The sequence below is a fragment of the Meleagris gallopavo genome, chromosome 4, assembly GCF_000146605.3.
Source record: "Meleagris gallopavo isolate NT-WF06-2002-E0010 breed Aviagen turkey brand Nicholas breeding stock chromosome 4, Turkey_5.1, whole genome shotgun sequence".
In the NCBI taxonomy this organism is placed as follows: Eukaryota; Metazoa; Chordata; class Aves; order Galliformes; family Phasianidae; genus Meleagris; species Meleagris gallopavo.
Genome location: NC_015014.2, coordinates 31,239,521 through 31,261,428, shown reverse-complemented (window position 1 = coordinate 31,261,428; position 21,908 = coordinate 31,239,521). Strand labels below are relative to the sequence as shown.

At 37.8% G+C, this 21,908-nt stretch overlaps 1 long non-coding RNA gene across 1 annotated transcript in view; it reads right to left on the bottom strand.

Annotated features, from left to right (window-relative positions):
• Positions 1 to 5,383: 5,383 nt before the first annotated feature.
• The window catches only part of LOC104910700, a 67,935-nt gene continuing 51,410 nt past the window's right edge, over positions 5,384 to 21,908 (bottom strand). The window contains exons 2-3 of the long non-coding RNA XR_004159581.1: positions 10,833 to 10,960; positions 5,384 to 8,975 (exon numbers count right to left, since the gene is read on the bottom strand). This is a non-coding gene — a long non-coding RNA (uncharacterized LOC104910700). The remainder of the gene's footprint in view (positions 8,976 to 10,832; positions 10,961 to 21,908) is intronic.

Below are 21,908 nucleotides of genomic sequence, written 5' to 3'. Positions count from 1 at the left end.
CCTAGAAATCAGTCTAATCACAGGCAGAAAACTAAGCATATTGTGGAATAAGCTCTAAGAGAACCAAAGAAATAAAAGTAACAAAGATCAAGATAAGAGATGCATTATGGAAAATGTGGGTCCTGTAAGACAATGGCTAGTGAAGGAAAACACTCATAACACTAGCTCATATAAACTCCATAGTACAAGGAAAATTGGCAACATTTATTATCATTTACCTTACGGAACTGATTTACTATATATTAATTGCACATTCAAATAATTTAAACTGCTATAACTTTTGTTTCTGTTGCATGTTTCAGCTGCTGTGGTTCAGATTCTTGTCATCGGCTCTTCCTTAAAGAGTCACATGTTCTTTATGAAAGATAATTCTGTTAGCTAAGAAATAGAATTTTAATTTTGAAGCTTGAAAGCAAAAGCATCACATCCTGTAATACAAGACATAACCATTAACATACAACTAAAAATATCTAACTCATTTGGACATTCTGTCATGAAAGGAATGGATTTAATCTTGGCTCCTCAGTGGAGTTCTAAAAACTTTCTTGGCAAATAAGCACTGATCAATTTGTCAAAATGAGCTGTTCCCAAAATGCCAGTGACACTAAATATTTTATCTCACTGTCAGTAGGCAATGACATTTTGAATCTGAAATAATATCCTGCAGCAGACTTAAAAAGCATATTTTCCATCCAAAAATACACTCCAAACACCTGCTAGGAGATTATATGCCATTTGCTAACTAATAGCCAAGGCCTTCATCCAGTCTCACCTCTGCTTGTTTCCTCTTAAGGGCTACAATACAGACAATTTGTTTAAAATTCATGTTTTCCAAAGAGAGTCATTACAGTTAACATGCAATAGGGTTTTTCATGCGAGTACTACAATCCCTTACAGGATTTGAATTATTCTTGTGCTAACCGGAATCCTATGCTTAAGAAACTGGGTATCTATGCTGAGTAACAGTCCAACAGCATGACTGGTGCCAGCCTTGGCTAGCCACAAGTGCAGATCCAAAGGGAATTTCACAAGTTAGAAACAAAAGTTGGTAACCCATCATAAATATTGCTGTAGTACAAGCTAGCAGGCTATAAATCCCTTTTGAGTGCCATACCCCTATGGGAAATGGCAGGCATAATTCCATATGGTGGTGATATGTCATGTGATATTTTTCTGAAGGCATACTATAATGTGGATTTATTTATTGTTCTCTCTCTTTGTATCTGTAAACAAAGAAAACCCTATAAAAGGTTACATTCCTTCCTATTCCTTACTTTATTATGTAAACCAAAGTCAAAGTTTAGCTATGCAAATATCTATCATCTGTAATTTATTCATAGTACTTTCTCCTTCTTCAGAAAATTAAATCCCCAGATGTGCTTGACTAAATAAAAGAGGAGACTGAATCATCTCATTTTTCTGTCCAAGTAGCAGAAATAGCAATAGCTAAGAATAATGGGAGAATTTTCCAAACCAAAACAAATTTAAAAAAATTTAAGCATGCTGAACACTGACCATATCCTAAGCAGATTTCTCGACTTGCCATCATAGATAGCAAAGCAAAATGTTAACAAAAATGACTTCTACTTCCGGCCTAACTCATAAAAGTTTTTAACTCAGAAGAAGAATTTAAAGGACATTAGACAATATGTAAAATTTTTATCTGGGAAAAGACACACCTTAAAATATATCTCAACACATGCTAAGGAACAAAATAAAACTCCCCAAATTTTCTACTTTTTCCCCATCTCTCTAATAAGAAACAAACAAAGGTTCAAAACAAAAGCAGCAGATCCCATTAGTAAGCAAGCCAGCTAATAGGAGATGGTCAGTCCCCTATTCTTGCAAAGTTCTTTTTATTCCTTCTTCAATTTATTGTTCCTCCTTAGTTTGTTGTAGTGAAGAAAAAGCAGAAGACTACTACACAAATAGGAGACAAGAATCATAAGAAAATTCAGGTTTCATGATCCCTTGGGAAGACTCCAGTCCAACATCCTGCAGGTTCAGCCTAGGCTGATCCAGTCAAATCAGGACGCCTCCCAGGGCCAAGCCTGCACAGCCTCACTGAGCACCCTGATAATGCTGCCTGAGAAAGTTACTTCTTATATCCACAGCCAAATCCTCACCAGATCCTATGCACCTGTGCATGGCAATGTAAATGGTCTGGCTCCATCCCCTCCATAACCTCCACAGAGGTACTGAAAGGTCATTTCACAGTCATCTCTATTCCATATGGACTAACTGGTGCCTCACAGGGCAAGCACTCTTTAGCTTCAGCCTAGCCTTGAATGTTTCCAAGCTTGGGGCATCCACCACCTCTTTGGACAATCTGTTCCAGTGCTTCACTACTCTCATCTTAAAAAATTTTTTCCTTATATCCAATCTGCCACTTGGGAGCCAACTGTTCATTCTACTTCTCCTTTTAAATGAATTAGGAACTTAATAAGAGGAAACAATGTGGATTCTTTGTATAATCAGAGAAACAAAATTCATTGTTGTCATGTCTCAATTGACATAGTAATTTCCTGACAACTTGTCCCTTTTGCATTAAGAGAGGAGTGTAACAATGGCCCTTAATTAGTTACACACAATTTGTTTTTCTTTTCCAGCCTAGAGGTACAACGCAATAGAGTTCAGCCAACTGATCTATTGTCCTCTACCTCAGATACAGTGGTTTGCAATAATGCCAGATGCCTTAAATTAGTTGTCTTAGACTATGAGATCTTTCAAGAAATGTTAATTTTGAAGAGGCTGCAGAATAAATCTTGAAAACAATAAAATTGGAGGGTTCAAGGACCCTTCCACTCAAGCTGTAGCGGTACAAAAGTGGCAGAATGTCTACTCCTCAGCCGAGGCAGTTCAGACTGTCATATGAATGCAGCTGCCATCAACTCCAGTCTACATTACTACACAAGAATGAGCTGCTGCAGCAGAGAGCTCTGTTTCACAATCCCTGCTTGAGTTAGCTGCAGTGGCTAAAGATACTACCTTCCCCACACCCTTTCATAAACACAAGGGACCATGAATCAGAGTCTGGGGGGAAAGGGTTATAAAAAAAAAAAAAAGAGACATATGACAAGGAAATAGGGAAGAAGATAAAAGTGAATTAAGAAGTAACGTCAGTAAAGGAAAGAGCATTAGTAGAGATACACTATGAGTATGCCATGAGGGGAAAAAATAGGATAGGAATTGGTTAGGGTATTTCTCAAAAGCCTAAATTCAGAGGGGTTAGAGAACTGAGGCTTCTCAGATGCATTAAACTCAAAATTATTGCTTACCTTCAAGTTTGATCTCAACAAAGAGAGAGTTAACAAGTCGTGTGAATCAATGTCAATTACGGAATTGTATAAAATATAGCATGAAAACTAAATGAAAAAGCTTCAGTCTAGGATTGGATATTCCAAGCTCCAAGGGGATAGCACCCTAAAGAGCTACTAATAGTCTGTGTGGGCAACTAAGTAGTGTCCAAGTGACATACAAGAGAAATTAGCACTTTCAAAACACAGGGCAGCAAACAATGAAAGAAGAAACTGTAAGAAGAAAATTGTTTCTTGCTTGAATTAATGAACAATAAATTAACAGACTACGGGGGAAATCTTTCAATAGAATTACTCAAGAAGCGTATATAGACCAAATCTAGTAAAGGACACCACTAGCTTCAGGCTTTATTCAGTGAATGCTACCCAAAGTCATAAAGACCTAGTGAAAACTAGAGACCTTGGTTATAAACACCACCAGGCACTTGCCAGCTTGTCAGTTTAATCATATCAAGTAAAGGAAACCATCAGATCTGAATTAAATGCAGCTCAGGGAATATGCTGGATTTATTTCTTTCCTTTCTGTTCATCTGTATCTACAAGTTTGCATATGTGCCATCTGTTCAGGATTTGTAAATAAATGCTTACTTTTAGCTTAACTTGGTGTTTTTTTTAAGGAGTTCTTCCAAGGCAACTGTCTAAGCCCTAAAACTTGGATATGGCCCTCATAAAAAAAAAAAAAGTCTTAGATTTGTGAGGTGACCACCCAGCCCTACACAATTTCATACATACATGTGGTTCTGTTTCAGACTGCTTGAGAGCTGGCAAAACAGTTTGTAAGGAATATGCGTCTTTGGATGACTACTGATGGCCAGGAAAGCTTTCAGGCAAGCAGCAGGACAATGAGTCTGTATTTCAAGGGTCTAACGGGACATGTAGCAGTGATAAAATTTGGAACAATGTGCTGAAAAGGGAAGAGAATTACAGCATGTTCTGCAGCAGAATGTAAAAACTCTCCATGTCTTTGACAGTGCCAGAAGTCAGCCTCAAATTGAAATAGACAGAAGAAGCAGAACTAGCCTTTTCGGATTATGCAAAATAAAATTAAAACAACAAAAAATAAAAAATGGAGACAGCTAGAAGTGTAGATGATAATGAAGCCAAACAGGCATCACAAGAAACAGAACACAGGAGGTGAATGGAACTGACAACCACCATTACTTGGCTGAGAAGATAGGACTTAGCCAGCAGAATAGGAGCAACTTTCCAACTAATACAGCCTGTAATTCACACTGCAAGGAAAGATCTTCCCTGAAAGTTTGTGCAGTTTCCACAAAGCAGCAAAAGACTGCTGAGTGCCTGTTTCATTCTTCTAAAAGAAGGAAGCAACCATCTCCATTTTCAATAGCACATACCAGGCATTGTATCAAATTGTAGTCTGGTTAAAATTACTAAGAACATTTTAAATAAGTCCAGAGATAAACAGCCAGAAATACCAGAGTTTCAAAGAACAGAATGGTGTAAGCATTTGCTACATGGTGTACCTGCATTGAGAAGAGGATTGAGTTCTTAGGCAGTAGGAGACTACACAGTTATAGCTCTCATGAACATAGTTTGGAGAAGTGTGTCTGAGATCCTCAGGAAGTAGTTGATTTACATATGAAGATATGTTCAAGGCTAATCTCTCAAGAGCAAAGTAAGAGAAATTTCGAATAGCAGATAGGGAAGGGAGGAAATGGTGAAATAATTTTGAAGTGCAGTTCCCATTCCTTAAGCCCTCCATAAAACAATCCAGAATAGTATTTCAAAGCACTATAAATCTGAGCATATCAATAATGGAAAGTTATTATGCCACACATTGTCATATTTTATACGTTCAGTCAGCATAATAAGTAAGGCACAAGTGATCAGATGCTCTGACTAGAGGGGACATCACAGCAAGGGACATTTGCTATCAAGCTGCGAGGGGAAGTGAAAAGTCCTGTACTGGTAATAAGAGCAGTTTTCTGTTAACAAGGTAATAAAATTTCTGTAAAAAGAAAAGAAAAGACGACCTAGACAGGAGAGAGAAAAAAAAAAAAAAGAAGTCAAAGAGTAATAAAAAGAGAAGTTAAGTAATAGGCAACTAAGGTATCTTGGAAAATGGAAAAACAGGAAAACCCCTTAAGAATGATCATTCTTGTTTCCTTGGGTACTCTCAATCAGGTCGTCTGGGTTCTGCATGGCCAACACTAAATGGAAGCCAGCAAGTCCAGTGGAGATGCGGAGTGAGGATAAACAGGGAATTCTGCTTGCCAGTACTCCAGATAGGCAAGATTGTTGACTTGACCGCAGCCTGTATCTGAATAACTGTTTCTTGCTTCTAATTTACAGAAATTACTGTCACAGTGTCATCTAAGGAACTGGCAAGAAGGTGTGTGAACACTGACATTCTTCCTAGCTCAGATGTTTTACTTGGACCCAGACAAGGTCCTTGAAGTAAGTCATATTCCCATTTTTCCAGCAATGCTGCATGCTAATGGAGCAGCCACACTGGTTCTACTCAGAAAGTGCTTGTCTCTTGCTGTTTGCAAGCAATTAAATTGTTTCCAGGTGGCCCCTACAGTCACCATCAGATGTCACTCTCCTTAAGACAACCTACCAACCCCACACTTTTAAGTCTCCAAATCTCTTAAAAAGTCAGTCCACAGTTCAGATAAATCACAGTCCACTGCAGTGGACTGAGCTGAGCTGAACGCTCACCTAGAACCTCATGCATACATCTCAAGAGTACAAACCTTGGCAGGAAGTAGCTATTCTTTTGCTAGTTGCTGAATGGTAATACAGTCTTGTTTCCATTCCAAAAAGTATCCATTGTTCTGACAGTGAATTTATTTAGACCAAGGAGTGACACTTTTGTACAGGAGAACCTTAGCATTTAAGTATTTCAGGAAAAACACTGGAAAAATACAATTCCTGCTCAGTATTACCTCTTTTCCAGTTCTCTACTTCCTAAAATTTATAGCCACTTCTATACACCTTTCATCATTCACCTCAGGGAAAAAAAAGAAAGTGCTTTTTCTTATGTTCTTCACTTAAACAAAACCTTGCTTTCACATTCAAAGAGATTCATACCCTACAACCAAGATAATAGGTGAATCGTGAATCCAAAAGTCCCCCTTCTGTGCTCTTAGCATTCATGGGTGGTCAAAGCTGTAACTGAGCTACCTCACCATGGTGCACCAAGAATTAAGAGATTTATTTTATGCAATTGGCTTTCTATTTATACCGCTTGGTGTACTGTATCTCAGAGTGCATTACAAAGTATTTAGTCACACTATACCGTACCTACAGCACAGTTTCACCACAGCTATTTAGCAAATAGGAAAAGGGAAGAGATGGGATAAAAGAGTGACTTGACTGCAAAATTTAATTCTCATGATTTAAAAAGTGCTCATATCTTCCTATTTCTAACTCACGTTGAAATCTTCTCATGCACTGCACCTTTTTTCCTCAGCATCCCAGTTCATTTTGTCTTGACTTTCAGAAAGACAGAACTTTCAGTTTTAATACCCAAATCATTTAGTTGTGCCATAAATTCTCTTCCCTTCTCCACTAATCTCACTTTCCTAGCAGCTTAATTACTTCACATCTGCCCTCTCTACATTTAAAACTCCAGCAATATCAACTGTCTTCATTCATAGCCCACCTTGCGTGCTTTCTGAATGTCCACTACCTTTGGCCATCAAAATATTCTTTTTCAACTCTCACATAGAGAATAATTCTGTGTGTATTAGATTTTATCTTTTGTTTTTTTCCTCACCCTTCTCTGGCATGGCCAATTACTCCAGTTGAGGTTCTTTCTCCAATTCTTCTCGTTTACTCTGTGGCTAGCTATGTCTAGTTAGCATCAACATTGCATTTGCAGGGAACAAGGGCTATCTCCTCCCTTTCTAGAAAACACTAACTTAAACGATTAGAAACATCCACTGTAGCTGCCTGTGCAACTTGCCTTTCTATTTCATCTGTTAGCTAAACTGCAACTCGCCACAGTAAGTAGAACTTTCCTGTCAATGCCCTGCAGAAAGCCAAGTACATTGTTTACATTTGACAAATAGGTGCCTCCATAGAAATGCCTTCCTACTCAATACTGGTCACTGAGAATTGCATAGTGCCAGGAACTCAGCCCAGCAACTAACTAGCAAAGTCTGGAAAATACAAGCAAGCATTTTGAGGAGAGCTTGTGTCTCTCTCTGTTGCTTCTGGAACCAGAAGCAAAGGCAAACAGAGGAAAAACACATTAAAGGAACTGCAACCAGCATAAAACCTTCATTCTTTCCACTCCTTATCTTGGCTAATTATAAATATGATAGCTTGGCCTCCTCTCCAGTTAGTTTGGCCTCAATTCCAATCCATGGGTGTGGGCTCAAGGGTGAAGGGATACACAAGCTGTAATCACACAGCGGTGGTTTAGTCAGCGCACATCAGTGCACTTAAGCTTTTCTCATCTAGTACTAGCAAATAATGACAAACAAATGGCTGATCAGGCACATATAAATTCATATAAGGCTAGATAAGAAAAACAGAAACACATCTGGCACAGCTATAGAAGGACAGGAGGGGCAGGCAACCAAAGTAAGGGACTCCAGTGGCTTCAAGGTTTCCTTAAAGAACAGACTGCATGACAGGAGGACAGGCTGTTTGCTTCAAAACAATGGCCAGTTCACTATAAAGTGTTTGCCTGTTCATGGCCCTACAACAAAGAAAATACTTCATGAAGCCAAACGTACCAAGAAAACTGACTGTGCTTCAACCAGCTGTGTGGACTGCCAATGAGACAACTGTTCATCTCTGGTACTATTCACCCTGACTGCTGTCCAGCCCACGGTGGTGATCTATAACACATACAATTAACATCAAGAAAACTACTAACACAAATGCTGCTGCTCTTGCTTTCTTTTCTGCCTCACTCATTTGTTATATATGCTGCACATTAACAGATACTTAAGGAGAACCTTCTCACTCAGTCTATTCTTCACCATCACCATTATTCTAATTATCTCAACCCAAATGAAGAAAACCAAGCAAATGCTTTTCTGGGTAGAAAAAACTATAGCATGCTGATCCAGTTACTGTTGCAGAACAGTCAATAAAAAGATAAATTCATGGTTTACAAAAAAGAAATCATCAACCAAAAGTGCCCAAATAAACATCATTTGTTGAGAAACTCACAGTTACTTATGGTTTACTGAATGAGGGACAATCACACCATTAAATTTATCTTATTTATCCCAAAGAGAAAATTTAAATGTCTAACTCCTGTTCATTTCATTTTTTTTAGTAAACAAGGAACTACTGGACTTTGTAAGCTGGGAGGAAAAAGAATGTAGTATTTCAAATTCAGCAAAGCTTGAAAAGTCTAGTTTTTTTGGAGATTGTTCCAAACAACTGTATGTGGCTACGTTTTCCAAAAAGTAACAAACAGTCAGTGAAATGAGTTTGTATTTAGATACACTTGGCTTAGAAGGCTGTGGTTTAGCCCCATAGGTAAGCTCAAATTTGACATGGGTTAAAATAAAATAGTCCTTGGCGAACAGTCACGGTAACTGAAATCTTGCTCTTGGAGGACTGGTTAAAAGGATCCAGATTCAATTCTCCCCCTTCATTGCAGCTGGAAAAGACCTGGTGCGTCAGTGCCCAGCTCCATCAATCCAGCATGTCTGATGCGCCCGAGTTTCACTAAGAAAACAAAGTTAGGGAAGCCCTGAGACACACAGACATAACATAAATAAAAAAATACATTCACATTTCCAACTGTCCACACATTCTCAAGAACGTTGCACCTATGTTATATTACTCAGCATGTGGTTTCAATTTTAACAACAATGCACATTTGTTCAACTGCGTGCTGGCTGCTAACTACACTACTAGCTGTGTTTAAATACGGCACTGCATACAACTGCCTTTCAGGGGTCAAGTGTCTACCATGCTCCTGCTATGGTTACAGTCAGTATAATCTTAGACTACCCAAGCAACAGACTCAGACCCTTTGATGACATGTAGGCATTATGCATATACAGTATACATACACCATGTATTCCCTGCAAGGTAGAAGGTACAAGAAAAAAGGTGCTTGGGGGAAAAGCAAGGAAGGAAAATATTAACAACAGTAAAAATCTTTCCAAAACTTTTGACTCTCTTTGCATTAGATTTACTAAAACAAATAATAGTTTTACACTACTCTCCTAAAGCTGAATTTAAATATTTCTTGACTGATTTTTACAGAAAGATGGCTAACGAAAGTTACTTTTAACCTGCAAAAAGCTGATTGAACTGATTCATGCATGCACTGCTGCTGTGATTATTTATTTTACAAAAACTTGCTATTACCAAGTTTTCTAATAAAACATTAGTTTGTAGTATACATTTCTTTTTAACAATGCTGATTTAATATACTGCCAACAATTTCACTGCTGGACCCCTACAACAGGGAGGCAAAGAATAGAAGTCAATAGACCTCACGTGAAACATATATCCAATTTACAACTTCAGGGTAGAACGTAGCAAGAGAGGAAGCAGCATCATCTGCTAGGAAAATATTCTAAGCCTATTCTCTGGATGTACTCTACTCATATCTTCAGACATTACAGACTTTTCTTAAATTAACTAATGCCTTCTAATAAAGTTTCTTTAGATTTCCCTTGGAAATGCCCACTTAGCTTATATGTTGCTCTAAGCACTTGTGCTTTATATGAAATCTTGCTGTTACAAATTGGTCCTCAAAAATCTCTTGACCTCAGATTTTAGAATGGGAACCTGAAATTAAACGAGATGACCAGCATATGTGATATCTGCTAAGAACAGGGCCAAATTAGGTTCCACCATCTATCTTAAGTATGACACTGTTCTCGACTTTTCAACGTTCAGTGTTAGAATCCTAACATTATTCGTACATGGCAGGAAGAGAACATAGTTTACAGATCTAAAGAGTGTAAACTGGTAGCTTGGGATACTTTATTTATCTGGATCCTGAATACAGCTTTTGAATGCATCATTCTCTTGTTGATATATCATAGAAGTCAGCACAGGAAAACTTTCTACTGCAACTCAAATTTTAGTAGGTTAAACCATTAAAAGCTTCAGAGAACCTAAAGCTATTTAAAAATTTTAATGCCCATCTCAGATGTGAAACATTCCATCAGATTCTTCCTACCCTGCAGGCTTAGAGACCACAACTATGGAGCTGCATTTCACATCCACACACCAAGCATTCTTGGTGCCACTAAGGGGAGCTGCACAGAGATAGTGGCACAAAGGCGGATCAGGGGCTCTGTTCATACTTAAACTTCAGCCAAATTTTGCCAGTGAAAGCCCCAGAACAGAAGGATATCTTAAAGATTTATTCATCTCTGAAAAACATTCTCTTGGTAACAAAGATTTCTCTTCAAAAGCCTTGTATACAAAGCCTAAGTATAACAGGAGCTCTGATTTTCCTCGTGTTTCTGTTCTCTTGAGATGAAAGTGTAAAAACTTAGATCATGATGAAGTAGAAACTATGCAACATGAGATAGAAAAAAAAAATCAGGATTTTCTTACTTTCAGGCTTCTTAGGATATTCCCTTAGATTTGCTCCGTTCTCAATTTATCTTCTCTACCTCAGTCTGCCTTCTAGCAGGAACCCCTTTAGTCTGTGAAAGCTTGCAGATCTCCTGGTGGGCAGGGAACTAGGAAAGGGGAAAAAGAAAGGAAAGAATTAAAAAGGACCAGGATATTACTAATGCAAACATGTCTGCTGGTTGATACTACATATACAGATAAACCCTCAGAGAAAAGGACAGCGTGCACATATGGTGGGTGTTATTGTCATCTTCTCAGATAACTGATGATAATTGGGCACTCCAATTGCTCCTACACTGAACAAGGTGTCTGGTGGGGGAGAATTAATATCCAGACAGAGTGAAAAATTAATGGTTAGCTATTACAGGAGTACAGGAGTGAATAGAGTAGTTATAAATTAGCAGGTCTTGGCGTGTCCAGCAGTACTGTCATTTAGCCAAGTAGACAGAATTTTAAATAGCCCAGAGCTCTATCCACAATTTTTTCTCTCTCAGTGGCTCATTCCACACCCAAGCCAGACAGACATTGTTACATCTGAATTTAAACAGGAGTTGTGGCATTTCTGAAAGGCAGGCTTGGTTTTAAGTACTACAAAAAAAAAAGGTTTCAGGAGCCACATTTAGACCAGTATGCTTTTTGATTATCCATGCTGGCAGAAAAAAAAGAGGAAGAATAGTGGGAAATGAGGGAAGTATTCTTATGGATAACTGTTATTGCTTTTCAAGTTTAAAAGGGAAATAGGAGGCACAAGCGTCTGAGGATGTGCCCCTGCATTACAAATCTTTCAGGTGGCAAATCCATTTTGAGACATTTCCACCTACAGGTTCTCCAAGGCATTCAAGAGAGATAATTGATTCCTTAGCAGTAGAGCGTTTCAAGGTTTGTGGCTCATTAAGATGCTTTTGTGTTTATTCTTCAGAAACCCTTTTTCTATTAAACTAATTATTTCAAAGCTACATATATGAGTGGGAATTCAAAGCAGATGAATATAACACAAGACAGTGCTTTCTCAGAGGGCAGTCTGCTTGTACTATTCCTGTCATATTCCCACATACCCACTGTTACCCCTGCATTTTCACTAAAAAACTGTGATAATAATAATCTGCAACAAGAAGTTTCCAGTCATTAGGTGACTCTTGCTGCAGCCATAGTTACAAGCCCTAACACATAGTACGGGTAGTAGAGAGGAAGAAGACAACAAAGGCCATAGAGATGGTGGAATTACTCCTTCAAGCAGCAGAATGCTTTTTAGATAGCTTAAACAGAATTGAAGTCTTTAAAGGATGGAAATCCACTTGCAAGACCGAGCGGCCAGTAAGAGTCAGTAACAAGCAGGGGCAGGAGCTCTGGAACCAGCTCTACCTGCAGTGAATTTTTAATAGAGAATCACACCCCCATCAAGGAAGCCCTATTTATGGGAACATTCCCTGACTGCTACTAGCTAATCTGACGGCTTCACACTATGTGAGCCATCCAGCCTCAACAGCTTTGATAGTACTTTGGAAGAGCAGACATGAGGAGCTAGCAAGAGTTACAAGGCATGGAAATGGCACAAATTGTCATGCAACCATCACAATCCATCCAACGTGTAAGAAGATTAGAGAGAAGGAAATAAAAGGAGAGGATAGATCGTGAGGAGATTGAATGATAGTAGTGGGTATGAAGATGCAGGGAAAAAAAAACCCACAAAGAATAATCTTCACTATCACCTCAAGAAAAAATATACAACATAGTAAAGGTGGGGAGACCAGAGAGAGAGAAAGCTCAATATAGTATATGCCATAACATATTATATGCACGTATAGATAATTAAATAAAGAGATACAAAGTAATTCTGTTCACTTAATTCGCTCAAGGCCAGTGATAGAAGCTCAGATATACAATAACACTCCAGAGCCAAAATAGATGCAGTTACATCAGGTTAACATAAGCAGGTTTAAATGCTCTAACGGTTGACGGGGCTGTTTTACAGTCCTGAGGGCGGACATATCTTTCCCCACTGTTAGAGCTTTAGATTTTCTTTATCTCTTTGAAAAAAAGATCAAGCACCTCTAGAAAGCAAATATTGTGAATTCTCTATTTATTTAATGCACTAATCTATGAGTAATTGTTTTCATATGCATATCAGCACCACTAACAAAATATGTTACATCTTCTGTAGCAAAATCTGACAACAAGCAATGAGGGCATGGTGATCTTGCAGAGAGCATCTACAGCGTTTCAACAAAGAGATAGGAGAATTTAAAGTGAACCTTGCATATTTTCCTCCTTGTAGTTCTATTTCTGAAGGATGAAAAAGTGGATTTATGCCCTCCAGCAGCCTTTAGCAATAAATTGATACTTAGCCACCACCGTCCCACTGCAAACCCAAGACAACCACAAGAAAGAAACAAAAGCACTTCACAACCCATGCTCGTTTCCAAACTAAAAGACCTGCTTATACTTTTTATCTGTACAATATATTAGCTAAGCATCTCCTGGCAGAATTAGTTGATAAAGCTTGTGTTAGGTTTTTCATTGCATAGCGTGTTGAAAAATAGCTGTACGTTTAATTGCCCTGCCGTTACTGAGGCTAGCATGGTTTTGGCTTTTGTCTCTACTTCTAATTTACTTCCTGAGGAGTAAATTAGATCTTTCTCAAATCTTTCTTAAAAATAAAAAATTTTAAAAAATGGAATGTAGATGAAAGTTAAATCCATCTGTTTCTAACAAACTAAGTAACTAAGAAGATGGATCCAGCAGAACAGTTCATTTCCTAAATACCATTTACACCCAGCACAAGTAACCTTACAGTGAAGCTCGGGTTCTGAGTAGTGGCTCAAGGAAAATCAGCTGCAACTGATTGCTAAAACAAAATTCTCCATACCCTGGCTGGCCAGCCCAATGCTCTGTTTCCCTTGGTCAGGTGCCAGCTGACCCATTGCAGCACTTCTTTCAGCTTGCATGCGTCACAGTGATCTTAAAATTCTTTCACTGAAGAACAAGATAGATCATATGTGAATTGAATCAAACCAAATTACATTTCTCTAAATTAGAAATTTATTCTGATTGAGTTTTTTAACAGTAGTGCTGACATAAATACAAATGATATAGGACTTTGCTTCATTTAAAATTATAACTTTTTAAAAATTCCCAAATGCAACATACATCTACATCTTTTTTTCCCTGGATTTTTCTCACTGTTCTCTGTTGATAAAAAGAATGCTTTCTGGCTGCACAGCACATTGTACATTTGCTCATTATCTCCAGTTGATGCAGCATCTCTCATTTACATTAGTGATACATCTTTCACAAGTAATAAAGATTGAACTTCTCACTTTTAGGTTCTCTACTACTGAATTTCAGTTGTTTTTTTTAAAATGTCACTTAGCGTGGAAATGACAGAGTAGGTACACAGCCAGCCTAAGCTTGGTGTCTTTTTTCCTTCATGAGATAGGAATAATAACATCTCAAGAGGATTTACAAAACAGCAGGTTCACATTTATTGTGACCTTCATGGCAATGAATTCAACAACAGTCTTCCTCACTTTTGGCACATGGCCCTCTAGATTAGGTTAAGCATTCCTGATAATTCAATCAGGCATATTCACTAATACTACTCTGCCCATGAGCAAGATATCCCCATATTCCTTTCCTACTGTGACGACTTGGAGCTTTCTTCTATAAAGATAACCCAATTAGCCCAGTTATCTAAGGGTAGTGGAGAAACTGAGCACAAAGAGCATGTAAGAAGATAAGTTTATTAAGAAATGTGGGGCTCAATTGACTTTCTCCCTGAACAATTACAGGACATGCACTTCATCCCATCTTCCAGGGAAAAAAAAAATACGCTATAGTTTTCTAAATTTAAAGCCCATGAGACAAACATTAATTACAAAGTATTTGAGCATTCTTTATCTGTAAGAGGTGATAGCAATTACTGTGAACAAGACTTAGCAAAATCACCTACTTCAGAGGGGTCAGACTGTTTAAATACTAAATTAAGGATTCATCTCAAAGCTGAAACAACTGAAGATCTGTATCCAGGATGAACATCCTGTGATATTTCTAATAATTCAGCATTAAAAACCATGCTGTTATAACATCCACAGATCTGTCCTGTGATCTGGAATAAATTCCGTATTTAACTTTTGAAAGGGGTTCTTCTACAGTATTCCATTTATCCACTATATTTATTTTTGTAAGTTTTTTTTTTTAAATAGTGAGAGATTTCTTTTTATTGTTGTAAAACAGAGGAAAATCAAAGCAAATCTTTTGGAAGTGCCGTTCTCATAACGTTTTGGGCTTATCAATTCAGTTTTTAGAATTCTTTAGTCACATTCCTAAAGTATGTCTTGCATATAATTTCTGGATTTTTTTTTCCCCGAATATATTTTCAGATGCAGAGATTAAGTTTGTGTGGTTTCTATATAAACTATCAACAATACATAATTGTTTGGCATTGTTAAGCTGCTGTTCTAATACCTTATTTTCATTAATGCGCACAGCATTATTTTTTACTCAAGACTAATAGTCTATTGCTCAAAGCAAGGTCAAACACAACTACTCTCTGTGTCAGGAAGAAGTGATTATGTGTAAAGTCTCAAGTGCTAACTCCCCTTGCACTTGCACTCAATGTCTCTAGAAAAATTAAGAACAGTCATGAAATAGCTGTTGTTGCTCAGCCTTTCCAATGAACACCTAAAAGGCTGCACCCATCTAATAACCAGTTGGAACAGGAGATTCCAAGAAGGCTTCTGTCAGACAGATTTCAAGAGATTTAGAACTCGTTTGTTGCATTACAGTTTTCTTGGTATACAGCACAAAGTGATCATTTGGCAGAGCTGCAATTCCTACACTTTGCATTTCTGATAACTTTAGGCAACTGCACACAAAGCTATTACCTAAGCAACAGTGAATTTAACATGTCATTTAATGCTCACAGACACAAGCTCTGAAACGTACATGACTTTTAAGACTACAGTAGAAAGTCTTACATTCAATGCTTTTCCTCCTGCTGTAGGAACTTCCTCCCGTTATTTCAGACTAAAATTGAATGGATTTACTTTCTGCTCAAAAAGAACATAGTAGTACCCAGACTGCCTTGCTGTCTTTAGTGCCTTATACAATAACAAATGATAATCAAGCAGTTAAGCTTTAAAATATACAGAAAACATAATGCTGACAAAACTGTTACCAGCAAACTCTTTTTCTGCCTTTGCAGAAGTTAGGGGTGGTCTCAAAAAAAACATTAAAAAGATTTAGAGAACCTTGGCTGCAAGCTAACTCACCGGCAAACGCAAAACCAAAGATCTGGCACCAGGTGTGAAATTAGTGAGACACCTCAACCTCACAGTCAGTACACTTTTGCAAGATTTCCAACTCCAATAAGATTTCCCAGCTCACACCTCCTTCATCAGTCCTCATCACACTGGCTGAAATTATCTTGGCAGCAGGGATAATTATTCATCAGTTACAATAAGCATTGCAGACATATCTGAATCAAGCACAGTGCTCAGGCCCGATATATAGCTTTAGGAACTCCCTCTGTGTTTGTAGAACACTTGGCTGGGCAGATAGAAGCTGCAATTATAGCAACAAAAACACTTGTTCTCTAGAGATACACCTGGATGCTTTCCTGTTCAACCTATAGTAGAGAACCTACTGTTGGAAGGAGGTTGACTCTGATCTCCAGAGCGCCCTTGCAGCCCCTACAATCCCGTGATTCTGAGATGATTCTCCTTAACTAGGATTGACACTGCAGCCTGGTGAGTTACCACCAGCTTGGATAATGCACTGAGCAGTTGTGTGGACTCAGGCAAACACCCCTTTAGAATTAGTGACCTTCTTAAGAGGGAATCAGAACCACAAACTTGTAATTAACCCTCCTCAACATTCCCTCCCAAAGTACACAAGGTAGATCCCCAGTTCATGTATCAGACAATTTACTTGCTTCTTGAGCCAAGTCTTCCCATTTCTCCTTCTACCAAGGGTTGCTTCAGCCCTCCATCTAGGTCCCTGAGCTCCACACAGATAGCACAATGTAGAAAAACATTTACTTTGCCATTCACCATCACAAGCCTAAGATGATGTATCAAATGGACAGCCTTTGTGTGGTTATAATTTATTCATTATATCACTCCTTTACATTAAAGAAAATGCAGTGGGGTAAAGTATGAACGGAAAACACATTTTAGCTATTGAATAACTTGGAAATTATTAAAGTTAAAAGCTCTTGAGTCAGATGGAGAAGCATCATATTATCACAATAACACGTTAATGTTTCAGCCATGCAGACTCCATGGGTCTTTTGAAACCCTGTGGAAATAAGTTATGTGCTATTATTACAACTGTAACAAACACACCAAACTAACTCAGTTTAATTGTTCAATATATACATGATTGAGTTTTATAGAAAAACATCCTGATGTAAAAGTAATATGTTGTACATAATATTACATAAAGTCTATTTCCAACAACTGATTCCTATTTTCTTTTTTCTTCTCTGTATTTGTTGTCAGGCTGCATCCAGTTCCTACTCAGAAGACCTCTGATGTCACTTGCAATGGGATGGAAACTGAGTGTGCATCATCTATGAGTCTATGTGCAGTCTATCTTTAAGAAATGATACTACAGAGCAGATTGAACTCTTTCCAAGAAAACTACATCAAAAGACTCCAGATCCCTCTTTAAGCACAGAAGGAAGATCTTTTCTTCCTATCTCCCTCTGCGTTTGTTACATTGGATTCACATTCCCAAATATCATCACACCTCAACTTCACCTACTCTTTCTCCAATTTTTACGGCCTTCTCTGAGTGTTTTGTCATTGATAACAGAGTCTGGGAAACCATTTTCCTTACCTAGCATCAACATCTCTGCTTTTATATTCGTAACTGTGTCATTAAGTGAACAGTGGTATAGTTTTATGATGTCTAAACATGGGCCTGAGTGGCAAAATCTGCACACTAAGTGAAAATTTTCCCAACCTGGGAGGCATAGGGTTTCAAGCTCTTCACAACTTTTTCCCTGTTATAATGAATTACATATTGTGCTACTTCCTTGTGAATATACTAAGTCATTTTCATTTTTAGTTTCTGATCCCAAAAAGAAAAGAGTTTAAAGTTAAGAAAGTTAAGATAGAGTTTATCATTCGGTTCAGAAAGAGAGAAAATGCTAGAAAACAAATAGATCATTGTATTAATTAAATCCTTATGTATTTTTTCATTCCAACTACAGTAACATCGTAAGCGGATAATCCACATTGGTAAGGGATAAGTGTGTGTATGAATAAATATCATGCACTATTTCTGAAGCTGAAGATTTTATTACCAAATGCGGCATAGACTAGATAATGATGAAAAGTGAATTCATTCAAACTAAAAACAAACCCTGGCTTAATTTTGTTACAGACTCAGAAAGGATTTACAATCCTCACAGTATACAAAAACATTCTCCTTCACACTCTTAAGTTCAAACTTGAAGCTAAAAGGAACTCGTCAGCTAGAGTGGGAAAGTACTCCATAAACACGATATAAATTTGTTAAGCATTTTCATTCAGTTTATCATAATATAATCACACAACACAGTTTGTTTATTCTTCTCTTGCTGTTTATTTCAACAGTACTGCATCCAAGTCATTCAGCAATTGCCTGCTCCCTACTGTGATGCTCTAAGATAGCCAAACACAACAGCTGATTGTCCTATAAAAACAACGAGTATGAGTCCAAAGCAAGAGTCTCAAAAGAAATTCTCTTCTAGTGGTGGTTGGGATGTTAAGGTCACTAGCTCTCCAGCAGATACGACCCTGTGAACCACAACTGAAATAGTTTTTTCAAACTGTCAAGACAGCTGATTGCACATTGCTTCTACATTAGGTCTCACCTGGCTATGAAACTGCTCTTACTCTGGGTAGGTGAGCACCCTTCAGCATAGAAATAGGAAAGGAGCAGGAGATGGTCTGTTATAAAGCACAATAGCTGTATCTACTGGAGATGTTCAGACACTTAAAAAATGCTATTTTTTTTAAATTACAGAAACAATGCAAAAATAATCACTCAATAAGCAGTCCAGAGTATCCTTTCCAGTTTTAAACTAGCAAATATACTAGAAAATATCAAGAAAATGAAAGACTAAGAGGAAATAAAAAAGCACTCTACTATATAAGATGGTCATTCATAAGTAGCAAAACAGCAAGCCTGAATTACAGGGAAAACAAATCTCTTTAAGTAGCATGGTTCAATAGCTGAAAGACAAGCATAGGGTATTTTTCACAACTGCAGCTAAGAGTAAGGTGTCAATTACAACATGAGGATGTTCTTATTCAGGCAAGTAAATAAAACATGATGGAATCTTACAGGAGTCATCCTATACATCTCGTATGTTCTTTCCATAGGTTTCACACTTCACAGAAAAAGAATCAGCAAATATCATCTATGGCAGGAATAAGTCTCTTTCACAACTATATCACAATATATCACTATATCACAATAACTACAATGAGAAATAATTAACAAAAATTGATTTCTGAACTTTTCTGCACAGCGTAAGTTGCATTTTATAGTCACTTTACAGTCTTCTGAGCAGAAGTGGGCAATAATGACCACATCCAGTACATTTGCATTCAAAAAAAATGCCAGAATTGTAAAGTAATTACCCAGTGCACACAAAAGGGTTCTCTGCAACCTCTAAATACCTGAAATCATTGAAGTTACGCGCTTATTTCCTGGATGAAAATAGAATCCTGCTGAGACTACAGCAATACTATCTTCAGAAAGTTTACAGCAAGGAATTAAAACTGTATAATTACTTCCTAAACAAACAATTCAGATCCTTGGACCTGACCTAATGCAAGCAAACAGGTAATCATCACTTTTGAAGCAGGACAATTTTCACCTCTTTTAATAGACACTTGAAATAATAACTCCCATACAAATTATACCTGTGGCAACAAGAACATCAGATGTCTTGATGTCATTTTCCATTTCCAAAAAGTTATCTTACACCCCATGCTTTGTGTTTCAAAAGAAATCTGTAACTATCAACATCAAATCAATTAAATAAACATTAATATTATAAAGCATAGCAAAACATAACTGGAGTACACATACATACACATTTATAGGCTATATGTGTATTTGCAAATATAGTTACATGGATAGATGTGAAGATACTCCATTTTGAGGCGTTTTGCTCCTAATGAGGAAACCAGGCTGCCCATAGAACTGACTCAGGAGTAATGTTTATTGGAGAACACTATAAAATGGAAGTGATCCCACTTTAAAAACATCACCCTCTGTTTCATGTCCTCATACTAATTAAAAATTCTATTCTTCTGAGCACCTTAAATCTCCAAGAAAAATTCAGCCACTTCTGCAAAAGATTTGAATGTAAACACACCATCGATTTAACAGAAATTCCTTGCATCAGGCTTGTGTTATTTTTCCTTCCTTTTACACACACGTTAAAATAATCATGTAAAAGGATTCCTTTACTGTGTCTTCAAATCTTTCAGAGGATGATTCACTGTATTCATTTTCACTAGGCACAGCACTGCTTAACTTTAACAGAACATACCTTTTATATATTTAATGTGGATCCAGACCAATACGCAGAGACTGAATGACTCTTTGCTAATAAGGCCAACAGACTGAAACAAAATACACGTGTAGGAAAGAAAGCGCGGGTAAGAGGGAAGTGCTTGGCAGAAGGAAAGAAGTTTTTGGTGATTCAGTGGTATGCAAAAGAAACGGGGCAGCTTCCCATCAAATTACATCTTTCCATCTTCCCCATCCCCACTCATCAGCACATTAGCCCTATACACTTCTCCCCTGAGTAAATCATTTGGAGAGCAATAGGAAAAATGCAGTAGCTCAGTCTGTATGATTCAGGGGTTCGGAAGCAGGAAATTGGCCTACTAAACCATGACTCTACCCTCAGAAAGGTTGCCTATATACATGGAAGAGATCTGCTCAGCCTTGAACAAGTCTCTCTCCACACAGAGCAGGATTTAGGCAGCAAGTTATCACCATGAAGGTGCACAGAGTCTCTCAGTGGGAGCTAATCTTTACACAAGCAGAATAGAGTCTTTGCCAGTCTTGTCAAAGGATTCATTTCCTGCCACCTTCATGCTTTTAGAAGCTCAGTGACAAGTTGCAATGAACTCAGCTTTGCATTGCTGTGATATCCCAGTAAGTCACCTTCCTCCTCTGAAGCTGCTTTACTACTGCCAGCAGGCCTGCACCACCACTGAAGCATGCTGAGATGAAGCGGGTGCAGAAGGAATAGCTGAACCTTAATTTGAAACTCAGATGGATCCGTGCCAGGGGTTATTTTAGTTTATCTAATCTATATTAATTTCACATGATAAGGGTGAAGATCTGCTTCTCTTATATCTCATCACACTCCAAGACTACAACACAAAACTCACACAGCAGCTGACAGAGATGCAGTGACAAGATTGGTGGAGGTATGGATAAGTTATCCAATGCATAAAGCAGAAACCGTCTTTGTCAGCTCCAATATCTATTTTTTCTGAAAATGCAAACTGTTTTCCATGAAGATCTTCCACCTGACTGTAGATGCCATCTCCTCCAGCTGTATCAAGACAAAGTTATTTCTCCGCAAATAAAACCTACTCTGAAAAGGACAAATAAAAGCCCAGATTATCTGCAAGCTGGACAGTGACAAAATTGTTTCAGACCTCTGAATGAAAAACCCCACTCCTAATGCACACACTTACTACTATGGTCCATAACCATCTCAGCCCAAATTTTGACTATACAACATGGGGACCAGAACCAAAAGCAAGTTTAAAAAAAAAAAAAGTTAAGCTTTTTGCTAGCAATGTTCTATCTGACAATTCTAACTAAAGATCACATTCAATGTGTTATAAAGCACTTTTCTAGAAAGCTTTCCTTCAGAACCAGTGTTCTCAAAACCTCATATCCAGACAAATGCAGGGAGGGAGAGAGACATTTCTCTGCTGTGAGTAAAATCTTGCCCTTTCCTCCCCCCTCTCCCAACGATAAATCTGAAGGCATTATAAAAGACTATAAAACAAAGAATATGTATTTGAA